Source organism: Plectropomus leopardus, chromosome 7, assembly GCF_026936395.1.
Source record: "Plectropomus leopardus strain MGB_pleo_1.0 chromosome 7, ASM2693639v1, whole genome shotgun sequence".
Taxonomy (NCBI): domain Eukaryota; kingdom Metazoa; phylum Chordata; class Actinopteri; order Perciformes; family Serranidae; genus Plectropomus; species Plectropomus leopardus.
The window spans coordinates 2,997,233-3,010,833 of NC_142182.1; the positions used below are offsets into that span (position 1 = coordinate 2,997,233).

The 13,601-nt window shown below is 38.6% G+C and overlaps 1 protein-coding gene across 3 annotated transcripts in view; it reads right to left on the bottom strand.

Annotated features, from left to right (window-relative positions):
* Nucleotides 1-13,601, bottom strand: part of pot1 (protection of telomeres 1 homolog) — a 68,779-nt gene that overhangs the window by 16,598 nt on the left and 38,580 nt on the right. The gene's annotated exons all lie outside the window — the stretch shown is intronic.

Here is a 13,601-nt window from a genome sequence, read left to right on the forward strand (position 1 = left end):
ACCAAAAGGCTGAAAACGAGCCAAAAAACAGACTATAAGACAATCTGACACAAGGAAAATGCTGGAAAATAAAAGGTTTTTTTAAAGTCGGCTCCTCAGATTACACCCACTCACACTCACGCGGATAAATCTGTCCAAAGCTGTAATATCTAAACAAATGATCTGTACATGAGATGAAGCTCCACACAGACGAGAGCTGTGTAATGAAGCGTCAGTGTGAATGTGGATCTGAACTCTCGGTCGTTTGAGTGATGCTCTGCTGCCTTCTCAAGCGCCGGCAGAAGAAGGCGCGTTTCCGCTGCGGTCGGTGGTTGTTTGAGGAGATTCGAGCCCGCCGGCCGACGCAGAGCCTCATTTTCCTCAGAGCTGTGTTCACCAAACAGGAAACAGTGTGGGAGTAAAGAGCGCGCCACATTAGCTCACGACCCCCCAAAAAAACATTCAATGACATGGAAATGTGCACTCAGTCGACCGTGAGTGCTAAAACTGAGATAATGAGCGGAAGCTGTCGGAGATGAACACAGACTGAGACCCAACTCAGCAATCAATGGCTCAAACTTTGTCTGCAATATTTTAGGATGCAGCCATTAAGAAAACCAAAGAAGTTATGAAATCCAAGTGTCACTCCTTCTGAACTAAGCCATCGCAATTCCCAAATACTGACATTAGTAATTTATGAAAACTTTATACTGCATTTAGTATAAAAGAGTAAAAACAAGACAGCTGATTTCCACAGTACACCTTCACTTTTGTCTGAGCATTTTTACTTCAAATATATATTCAAACCTTCGGCTTAGGATCTTTACTGGGGCTGCACAATTATGGCCAAAATGATATTCACCATAACTTTTGATCAATATTGAAATCATGATTATTTATCAAGATTACTCATTGATTTCGGGGACGAATTTTAATGTATTATCACATTTTAAGGTCCAGTGTAGTAGGGGTGGGCGATATATTGAATATACTTGCGATATCATGGCTTGTTTCATGTACAATATATAAAATGATTATTTCGCAAACATCGGGTATAAATTGTTACATTGTTTTAATAAGCCCCCAGAGTTTGGGTTCCCACGCTTTCTCCTATGTCTCTCTCTCTTTCTCCGACACACACACATATATAGCAGGGCTTTTGCAGAGCTCCACAGTGACTATTTAAGGGGTTGACTGATTATTGGACCGGCTGATTATAAAAGTCGATAAATTGGCATTTTGACAATATAGTTTTGATTAAACATTTGCTAAAGGCATTCAAACAAAGATTTGTGTTGGAGGTTTTTTATATTTCAAATTTTAAATTGTCATTGGAAAAGCAAATATGGTTCCAAATATCAGCTGTCGGTATCATTAACTACTGTATTGGCCATGGATGTATTAAGAAGGTCTGGATATAGCCATGGAGATGAGGCCTTGTTCATTCCTATGAGAGCTGCTCATTGGCACATGAAGCAGAAAAAGCTCTTTTTTCCAGGTGTAGAATTGTGTAAAATACCCAGATCTACTGGGATCAGAGCCTGGCGCGCTTTCTGCGGTCTTGGTATTGGCGCTGAAAAAAAAAATATCTATATTTTTGTAACACTATTGCTATTATTATGTGAAATTTCTTAGTAGTGGCTGGCAGGCTATTTTTTCCTTCTTTTTTTAATTAATTATTTTTTTTATTTGTGTTTGGTTTGATTAGGTTGATCTGTTGTTTATTTAGATGTATTATATGTTTATCTATGACTTAACCTTGCATCACTGTGGTGTCTCACTGATTTCATTTCTGAAAAATAAAGTTAAAAAAATAAAGAAAAAACAATTTCGGTCAACTCTTATTATTTAATCACATTTTGCGACCATGGAGCACCACTGCGTTTTGCAAATACTATTAATATATGAACTGGAGAGCTGTGAGTTTGTTTCCAGCTTACAGAGAATAAATCATCACGTACTGGCGCTGCAGTAACAGTCTAATTTAATGAGAGGTAGTGGTGGTAGTGTGAGCAGGTGAAGTGTGTGTTTGTATTTGCAGAGCTCCGATAGTGACTATTTAGTCAGATTTTGTGGCCACCGAGCCCCAGTACGACTTGGATATGTATATGAACTGGAGAGCTGTTACTTTGTTTTCTGCTCACAGTGAATAAATCCTCGCGGTTAAAAGGCTGTGGACTTCACTTTCCCTTTCTTTTCAAAAGTCTTTGGCAAAGATAAAAATATTTAACTACACACTGATTTTAGATTCAACGCCCTCATTAAGTCTCATGCCGGTGTCTAGAATCTCTTCAGCAGAGACAACAGATATTTGCTTTTTTATTTTACTGATCGTGCTGAGGACTCAGACTGAAGACAGGTGCAGGTTCAGCAATAAGAGAAAATGAGGCACATGTAGAGGTAACCAGGTAAACATCTTTGCAGGAGATTGTGCTGAGGCAGAAAGAGCAGGACTGCAGGAGGGAGAGAAGGAGAGATAAATGGATAAATGAAGAATGGTCGAGTCAGGAGAAATGGAAACTAAAGATAGAGAGAAGAGACAAGAGGAGTAAAAGAGAGAGTCAGTGAATAATGACAAGTGACTCTGAAGCTGGAAACAACACACGAAAAAACACGAGTTCAACAGAGTTCAGATTAAGATCCAGTGTTGCTGAATGAAGCAATATTACACAAGAGGGTGTATTGCGATTAAACAACTATTACCATCTCTCTTCTCTCTCTCTTTTTGAGGTTTTGCAATTCAGTTTTGAGCAGCAGTGTCTTTCTGGAGACTTTAGCTGCCTTTACATGCACACTTTTTCTTAATCTGATTGATTTTGTGTCATTTGTGTTTACATAATACGTCCTCTAATTCTATCTGGTTTTTACTTGTGTTGATGCATGTCAACGGAGCAGCTATGTGACATGCACAAAAATTATGAATATAGCAACTTGCAAAATGGACAATTTTCATCCATTTAGCGCAGTCTTTGCTGTTGTTTTGATGAGTTTGGATTAAAGACAAACTCCTTTCTATAGTCCACTAATGCTTGGCTATTTTCTGGAAGTGGAGAAGTGTACATCATCACATCCCCTCACGTGAGGACGGAGCATGTGCAGAAATTTGGCAGATGGCAAAATAATAATAATAATAATAACAACAACAACAACAATGAGCAGTGTAGATTTGCTAGCACAAAAGTAATGTTCAGTGCCTGTTAAAATTCAGGCAGCAGCCAGTTGGAGTCAGTGAAGGGAGCTATGACTGATACCAGCTGAAAGTGCATTACAATAGTCCAGATGAGAGAAAATAAAAGCATGTATAACCTTGTATAAGTTCGAGGGAGACAAAAAAGATCTAATTTGAGAGATATTTTTAAGCTGGAAGAAGCACAACTGAACAACATTTTTTACTTGGACACTGAAATAAAGATCTGCATTAAATATTACGCCAAGATTTTTCACAGAAATTATTCGAGAGGGAAGCAAGTTTGTTGTGTCGAGAGGACTTAGCTGCACCTTTGGCTAAAATCTGAGTTTTGTCATTGTTAAATTTTTTTAAAAACTTGTTACATCCAGCATCTGGTATCACTGATGAAGGCAATGAGTTACTAGATGCGAGTCATGTGGGTGATAATACATTTACAAAAAGTATATACTCTTAGAATAAAAGATGATAATAATTAGACAATAATAAGCAGTTAAGCCTATTTCATTAGTTCCTATTGAACAAACAGCATCTTATTACAGTGACTCAAATGTAACCCTTAACTGAAAAGTGCATTAAGTATGCTCATGTACACAGAGACTGAGAGTGCACTATAATCTACAGGCTCTTTATCTCTTTCTGCATTTACATATTTATGCGAGTTTCGGCTGATGAAGGTGGTGTAAAGAGTGACAGACTGACAGTTAAGTGTGACACTTTGCTGCTTTGATTAACTGCAGAAGGTTTCCTCCTTTCTTAAACAAGTACCTCTCAGATAAATGTTTTATCATTCGTGTGAGTTCCTGAGAGAATCGGCAAGCGAGGAGGCAACACCACGTCGGCTGCAGCTCTCCTCCTTCTCCTCCTCCTCCTCGCTCGCTTGTTCTCAGCTTCTCTTTTCATCATAATGGGCTCCTTTCTCTCCTAATGGCCTTCTTCTCACAGAAACGCCTCAGTCAATTTTACACAATACCACCGATGATTCACCACAGGAGCGTGGTAATTGGGGGAAATATTCCTGTTCAAACACTTCTTTAGTGGAAGGGCTCTCGGTGTGTGTCGCGCTATGAGAGTGTGAGGTGAATTGATTGACAGGTGTTAAGAGTCACCTGTCAAAAAAAAAAAAAATCCAATCAAAGGGATGTTTTACCCATGATACACCACTCCGAGCTTCGCTAACTACGTGTTTTTAATGGACTTTTATTCACCGTTTAGAGTTCAGATAAAGGTTTGTGAGGATCCTCCTGTTAGCCGAATGTGATCAAATACATTACCACTCAAAAGTTAGGGTGTTTGAACAGAGCAAATTGTTTTAACATTTCCATAAAAACACGTCAGATAAGGGAAATTGAAATTGGGGGTATTCACATTTATTGTTAATGAGGTGTATGTGATGCCACCCTTTGAGTTAAAAATATGAAACAATATTAGCGGCGTTTTTGTACACTTTTTAAAAATATATCTACTGTTGTATCATAGAGCGGGTTTCCATTAACCCTCAAATTGCGCAAATTGAGACTGCCTATATCAAATACGCCAAATCCAAACACATAAATTAAAAAAAAAAAAAAAAAGTTTTCATGCTTGCATGAGGTGGTATTTCAGGCGATCTGAAAAAGCAATAATTCACAAAACTGGAAGCACTTTTTTCGCCTGATAGGTTACATGATCTACAACAAAGAGTCAAAGAGTCACTAAAAGAGCTATTATTGCAGTGTATAACTCTTCAAAAGTTGAGCGGATGATCCGGAAGTTTTAAATCCACAATTCCTCTGTAAAATCGTGGACTATCACCTCCCAGAAATCCCTCATGCGTGGCCACTCCCACATATAAGAAGCCAGTTTTAGGGGTGGTAAATTAGAATTACCAGGTCTGTCATGTAATACCATGAGGCCCAAAACACCTTTTTCCCCATAAACTTACATTAGAAAAGAGCTATAAATCAGTGGATAATTAGTTTTTTTGAGGGTCACAACCCTTTCCATCTGGTCTGATAACATTTAGAAAGTCTAGAAGATTAAATCATTTTATCCCTATTCATGTTAGGAGAGCACTAAATCCTTAGTAAGAATTTATATAAACTATCTGTTTTGTTCTTTTTTCTTTTTGCAACTATTGGACCGGCACCTGACAGTGCAGAAATTGTTTTAGTGTTAAGTTACTCTTTAAGTCTCTTTTATTTGAGGCAGGGTTAGTTGGTGTTTGTTCGTGTTGGCATCAAGCCCATATGGTTATCTCCTAATAAGTATTTTTTCCTCCAATCTTTAAATCCTGGAAACAATCACAGTCTCAGTTTACGGCAGCACTGTGGGTAAAAAAAGGCAATTTCTGGTTTCAAACTGATGAGACAAAAGTACACCATTCCTCTAAGTAATCAAATTAAAATCAGAGTTTAGTCGATATAACAGGAACAAAAAGATTCCCTGACTGCATTAAGGTTCAGCAGCAGAGTCTAAAATTAATCTGATCTTCATTTCATTGTTACGCCTCAGCTGAGAGTTTTCACACACCTGACAGGCGTCTTTCAAACAGAAAAAAAGCAAGCTCTCACTTCTGGCACACAAACCTGTATATTCCTTTTTTAAAAGGTTTTGTCTCTCCGAGGTTATTTACGTCTGCGTTCACACTCACAGCTGTTCAGGTAAACAGCTGTAAAAATACCTGTGTGATCAAACCACACATCTGAAGATTCATTAATACGGCTGATCTGGAGTTACATTTTTCTTTTCTATTTCAGAAATGAAGGTTTGGGGTTCAGCCAGTTGTACTGATGAAAGGACGGTAAGTTTGAGTGACAGGCGGGGCGATTGTGGTCGGATCATAATGTTTCTATTCGTTTCCAAGGACACCGCATCTTTCCTGCTTCACCTTTATGATTAATTTTGTCAGCAGAGTGACTTCAGCCTCTGGTGCCTCAGACCATTCACTAAATAAAATGTGGACGAGGTACAGTAGGAGGAGCGACAATGACAAACTCATGCTGCTGCCTCGCTTTTGGATTTGTATGTCCTGGCTTTGAAAAACATCAAAAACATGTGAAGAAGTCAATGAGCAGCTTAGGAAGAATCAATCCAGAAATTAGCTAAAATCAATAAAAAGTAGGACAAAAAATGGCAAAAAACAACAAAAAATACTCCATAACTACCCCCAGAAAAAGACCATCCTAAAAATCTTAAATACAAAAAAACAGTTAACTAAAAAAACAAACAAACAAAAAGACACACCGAGGACGTAACCTTAAAAAACAGCTTAAAGCTTCAATGATTTTAAATATTTTATATTATATATGATATTTTTATAAAGCAGCTCATCGCCTTTTCCCCATGTTTTCAAAGAAAACTGCCCTACAGCTCTGAGGGCTCATGCTGAGCATCATGATATGTTTCAATGTATCTTCACAAAACTTCAGACTCATTAGCTCCACTGTTATTTTAAGTCAAACAATGTGTTGATGAAGTGTATTTACAGCACATGGTTAAAGATATTCAGTGTAATGAAGCGGCTGCGTGTGATTGTGAAGAGCACTTTCACGCCTCCACGGTCGAGAGTAGACGTGTGTCACGAGTGCAGAGCTTTAAAAAGCCTTGCAGACTTAACATTTACCCGACTCCATAACAACATGTGACAAATGATCACTTCATACTGCAATAATTAAGAAAACGAACGAGGAGAAATTAGCTCTGCGTAGGGCAAACGATTGGTAAATCAAGCAGCATCAGATTAATCGAGTCATTTTCTGTCACCATTAAAAGAGTAACCACACTGATGAACACGAAGCTCTCAGTGGCTTCTGAACAACCTCAAAACAATAAACTATCAAATATAAGAGAAGAAAGTGTTTTTTTCAGTCTTTTGTTTGTTTTTGATGATTTACGACATGGGCTGCAAACAGGGACACACTGATGAAGCTGAACGACATATATGTGTGTCTATATATATATATATATATATATATATATATATATATATATATATATATATATGTATATATATATATATATATGTATATATATATATATATATATATATATATATATATATATATATGAAATTGATTTTGCTCTTGAAAATTATTTTCTTTTACAAAAATGCGATCTTCCTAGTTTTTGTTTTTAATGAAAATACACAAATTAAATTCATCTGTACTCACCACATCTCAGCCTGTCATACCCTCAGGTAATCAAAACAAAACATCAAAACAAAATAACGTAGTGGTTATCGGTACCTTATCTGCCAAGAGAAGCTGGAAATTATCAGTTTATTGGCATCGGCTGAAATAATCATTATCGTGCATCACTGAGATATATATAAAACTTTAGTTGCAGCCCTAAAAATATATATGTGTTGTTTCCATTATCCTGCCCTTAAGTGCACCCATCACACAGCATCTGAACAAACCGTTATTCCAAACAGAAACATGTGAAAACATCAACTGCGAGCTTCTGCTAAAGGCTGAGAGCTGAAGCCAAAAAACACCAAACCTCCAGCACTCAAACATCTGAGGCTGGAGGCTTGAAAGATCTGAGGCTGTTTTAAAACTTTAGGAGACGTTAAAGTCAAGGTTGCAGCAGAGGAGAAGCTCCTCCAGAAGCAAACGCAGACGAGAACTCTGTAAATAAAAGTCTGGCAGCAGTGTTGTGGCCCTCTGGATGACTCTAGTATGAAAGATGTATCAGAGCAAGTAAAGAAACAACAAAAAGGCACTGAGAGTACCCGGAGGTCAACGCAAAACCATTCATCCTTAAATGTATTCAGAGTCCCGTGTGTGGAGTCAAACAGTGGCTGTGGCTGTGTTGTATTAGCTCTGCAGCAGGAGGTCATGGACTGCGGTTTCCATGCCTATAATTCAGTAATTTCTCCTAAAGCAGAGTTATTTGTGATTATTACAGCGTGGATGTCCTTGTCAGGAAAAAGAGCGAAGAGGACAAATGAGCTGCCACTTTCCGGGCTGCTCTCCCCTGATGCTTCAGCCGCCGTACGGCTCCATAGGCCGCTCCATACTGATTACCAATGTATAAAACACAAAAAGGACAAAGACCTCAGGGTGCTGAAACACCACGAATACCATTAAAAAAAGAAGAGAAAGGGCACTTTTGGCTGAGATTGCAAGAACCATTAGACCTAATACTCCGTCATTTGAGAAAAGCGGCCTTTTACACTGAAAGGGAACTTTGTAAAAACCGTTATTTGAAGAATGACGCATGTAAGAGTCATTCTAACTATCGGCTCTCTTTGTTCAAGTACTTCAATGAAAATAAGTCGACTTCAAAAAGCAAAATTCCCACAAGACAGGGTTCCTGGACATCCTTAAAAGTCTTCAAAGGCTTTTAAAAGTCTGCTCAGACATGGGAATCAGAATTTTATGAGTCTTTTTTTTTAACGTAGCATTGTACAATCTAAAAATAAATGGTTACAACTAAATTAAAGAAAAATAAATGAACAAATCCCTCTTCTTTCACTCGTCATAATGAAAATTAAGCTAAAGGAATCACAGAACAAACTAAAATCGCCCAAAAAAATAAAATAAAAGAAAGAAAGAAAGAAAAAAATCCTCGCCAACAAATGCCAGGTATGTCACAACTCTAACAAGATCTAACTTTTTCACTGTACCAAAATATTTTATGTAACAATAAAGACTTTGGACAAAATTGTGCTTAATCTTAAATAAAAAAAAAGAATATTCTTCAAGTTTGTTTTCTAAAATTGGTCTAAAATTTAATCTGCGGTGGCATTAAAAAAGGCTAAAAGTATTAATCTAACTTCCCTTAAGCTGTAGGAACCCTGTTTTTCTAAAGTATGTGTGGTTTACTAGTATTTTAGATATGAACGTCTGTGGTTTGATCATTTTAGCAGGTGAACAAGAAAACAAAAGGATGCGTAGTTTCAAACCCACAAAGGATCAGATTAAGTCTGTGCGGACTTCATCTGTTAAATGTGACCGACAGGTAAGAAGCCTGAGAGATGTTTTATAAAGTGGTGTGAAATGTCCTAAAACGAAGCATTCAGGGTCTGATGTGTTTAAGGCAGCTCAGTAATGAAACCTGTCGGCGATAAACAGGACCGACAACAAAAGACCCTCAACTACACCGCACTGCGTGTGTGTGCAGTTTGTGCTGTAATTCAATGTGACTTTGCGACCAACACGATGCAATTTATGTCTCAGAGAGCTGAATTAAGATGGATGTGTTTCCCTGCTATAGTCACAAACACACAGCACACACAGCAACGCACACACACACACACACACACACACACACACACACACACACACACACACACACACACACACACACACACACACACACACACACACACACACACACACACACACACACACACACACACACACACACACACACACACACTTCTAAGCAGACTAAGAGAAATCATTCTAGAAAGACTTTGTTAGATTGAATGTAACACAGGACAAATACACCAAACTGTATGAATCTGAATCAAAGCGGACACAGTGATTTCTTTAACATGGAAATCACTGGAACCATCAATGGAACCATCTTCCATTTTCGGTCAGGGAGGCAGACACCGTTTCAACTTTTAAGGGTAGACTTAAGACCTTCCTCTTTGATAAAGCTTATAATTAGGGCTGGCTCAGGTTGCCTGGTCCAGCCCATAGTTAGGCTGACATAGGTTTAACCTGCCGGGGACTTCCTCTGATATGCTGAGCTCCTTTCCTTCTCTCAATGCTGCCATCAGAAATCATGCATGTCTGTTTACTGCATTGCCATGTGCAAGCTTAACTTAGCTCTGTGATAGCCATGTGGTACTCTCACCACCTGGGGCTCGCGATTACAGAGCCTGGGTCTGTTGAACTGCACTACGCTAATCCCGTTGCCTCTCGGGAGCGTTCCTGCTCCCTTGTTTCCTAGTTTCCCTGGATCCTGGCCGTAACCTTGACTGTGCCTGACCGTGGTGATAGCTGTGCTGATGCTGCGACCCTGCCTTTGGTTGTGCTCGTGCTGTGGCTGTACTGATTCTGTGCCCCCCGCTCGCCCTGATCGTGGTCTGGTCCTGGTTGCGCCGATGCTGTGATCTTGCCTTTGGACAACTCCCTTTCACATATGCATGAGACTGTTATCATCTCTATCAACATCATCATAGAGAGCAATTACTAATTTCACACCTACCATTATTGTAATATGACATGCATCTGTTTCTATTGTTCTGTGCCCCCCTCTCCCCCCTCTCCCCCTCTCTTTCTCTTTCCTTTTTGCCATGATTGTATTTCACTTGCTATTTACGACATCTATTGCTCGTCTGTCCGTCCTGGAAGAGGGATCCCTCACTATCCTCTACCGCTCTTCCTGAGGTTTCTTCCTCTTTTTTTTCCCCGTTACAGGGGTTCTTTTTGGGGAGTTTTTCCTTGGGTGATGTGAGGGTCTAAGGCAGAGGGATGTCGACACTGTAAAGCCCTCTGAGGCAAACCTTGTTTTGTGATAATGGGCTATATAAATAAAACTGACTTGACTTGACTTGACTTAACAAACACACACGCACAAACGTCACGTACACGCACGCACGCACGCACGCACGCACGCACACACGCACACACGCACACACGCACACACAGGTCTTAATAAATCATGTCTCAAAACCTTAATATCTGTAATCTAGAGAAACAGTGACCTGTACACTTGTTATCACTGTTGCTTTTAAAATATATTTATACATACTTTTTTTTCGAGTTGTATGTCCACAAGAGCTAAATGTTATGTTTTTTCCTTTCTATGCTGTTGTCCTTGTTTTTAGCTGTATGTCTATTTCTATCTTCCCGTAAATTGTTCTGTGTGTATAAGCGACAGAAAACCAGAGTCAGAGTCCTTGTATGAGAAAGCAATCAAGAACCAAATCCAGCTGAGGGCTGGTTCCAATAAGCTTCTAAGCTCATCAACTCCTTTTATCATGGCAAGTGTGAATTGCAAAACATTGACATAAAACGTATGCGTCTACACTGATGGAAACATGGCGCAAAGAAAAAAAACTTCCAAAATGTTGCTTCCTTTCACAAAGAAAGATAACAGTTAGCTTCAGGGCTGCAGAGTGCAACATATTTGTTGCACGTGTTATACAAAACCAATCTGTGCAACAAATTACAGCATGTGGAGACCAGAGACTGAACTCTGGAGGTGCGTGCTGTGCACTACATACAAAGAGTTTGACAGAAAGAGGAATGTCTGTATTTTTGACGGTACTGAAAAACATACCTCTTGAATACCCTGGTAGACCGAAGTACTTTAATAGCACCCAAGCCTACTCAGTAAACTGTGACTGTGCGTTATCGATTTTGGCCCCTTGCCTCTGGAACAGTTTTCCCTTCAGTGTGAGATCAGCAGACTCCACTGAAACTTTTTAGAGCCTCGTAAAAACTTACTTTTATAAGAAAGCCTTCTCCTAGAATTATTACTTGACGGTTTTATATTTTTAACTTATTACTATTGCATTTTATAGTGGTTCCGTTTACGTCTAGCCACCGGACAATTTTTAGCACTTTGAACCGGTTTTATATGACTTTATTTCTGATTATTTAATTAGCTTTCTTTTTTAAATCTCAGTTTTGCCTGTTTAAATTCAGATGTTTCTTCTCCAAATTTTATCTACTTCTTAGGAAACTGTAGTTTTAAATTTGCACCCTCATATGTTTTTGTTATTGTATTATTTGTGTTAAATGTTCTTCGGGGACAGGGGCGGCATGGGTGTCCCATATTTATTTTATTTTGTAACCCTTTATCTTTGGGAAGCACTTTGTTCTTAAGCTTGAAAAGTGCTATATGAATAAACATTATTATTAATATTATTTTTTACAAATAAACAAATACACAAATAAAATTGCTATTTAAAAAAAAAAAAAAACACCTAAATGAAGTGGTTGAGATCATCTGAAAACATTGTTGGTTTGTTTCCACCCCGTCTGATTGGGGAAAAACTGAAATAAAGCACCACGGGTGCTAAATGACAACATTTTGAAATCAAATTGTAACTTCTTCATGTGTCGTCCCATGAAGTTAAAAAAAAAGATCTATGAGGAGTTAGAGCTCCACGGCTGTATGTTAATGAGATGCTGTCTGCAGCGCTGATAAGGAGAGCAAGGAGGATCAAAGCTCAAGTTTTAAGTTCATTTTAGAGTTTTTTTAAACTATGGAGCGTGCGAGAGTGAGAGAAAGAGCGAGAAAGAGATGGAAATTAGCAAACTAAGATCTCAGATTGCATCCTTTTCCAAAATCCACAGTGATTACTGTGTGGAGTTTGATCTGAGGTGAGCCCCAGGCGCTCCGGGCTGCAGAGAACAAACTGGTTTGTTTTGGAAAACAGAGACTGAAAGAAATGTTAAACAGGGTTACAGTTCAATACTGTACTCTACGGCGAGAAAAGACAAGGTCAAGAGAAACGGGATACACTTACAGACTCCTCGCTCATAACACTTTTCTTCAGGATCTTTTTGCTTTTCTTTTCGTTGTACACAGACATCACATCATTGTCATCGAAACACATATCCTCTCAGTTCAAGCCGACTCTATCCAAGCACACATTAAACTCAGCACAGAAACAAACCTCTGAACATTTACGGATCTCCACCAGCCATCATCCATCATTCCAGCTGGTCCCAAACAAACATCCAACAGAAAAACTAACACGGTTATGATTCCTATTCTGTCTGATAAATCTGTGTGAAGTTAGTAGGTTACATCAGGAACAATCCTCCGTCTTTCTCTGTAATCTCACAAAGCTCCGCAAACACGCGACCTGTTGTGATCCTTTATTTACCACAAATGTTGGCTGAGGCTGTGCGCTTTGTTCCTCCAATACTTTCATCTGTTTGTTTATACACACTTTATTTCCAGGCTTATGGCACGTCTATAAAAGTACTTCTACACGATTTCTGGATTTAGATGCAGGACGTTCACACCAAACAAAGAAGGTAGTGAAATCCTTGAGTTTCTGATGCTTCACGCAAACCAATGAAATGATGCTATAAGATTTAGAGTGAGACAGTGGCAGTGGTTTCTAGGGAGGTCCTGGTTCAAAAAGCATGGGGAGAAGGCAATGAAGAGCTTGACAAGACATGGCCCCCAAAATTAGCCAGAAATTAGTAAAAAGTTACAAGAATATTCCAAGAAAATACAAAAAAAAAGGAAGAAAATGATATAAAAGGTGCTAAAAATTGAAAAAAAAAAGAAAATCAGAAAATGATAAACATAACTTAAAACGTTTAATCATAACAATTCTAAATAAAGTTTTCTCAACAATTTGGGGTAATTTTTCAATAATTTACTCTTCTTTTTTAATTACATTTTTTTGGTCATTTTCTTGTCACCTTGAAAGTTTTGGGAGATTTCTCACCAAGTTGTTCTAGAAAAATTTGAATATGCTCAGGTTTCAGAGGGGTAACTAGCTTGTGAAAGGTGTTCGGACGCAGCA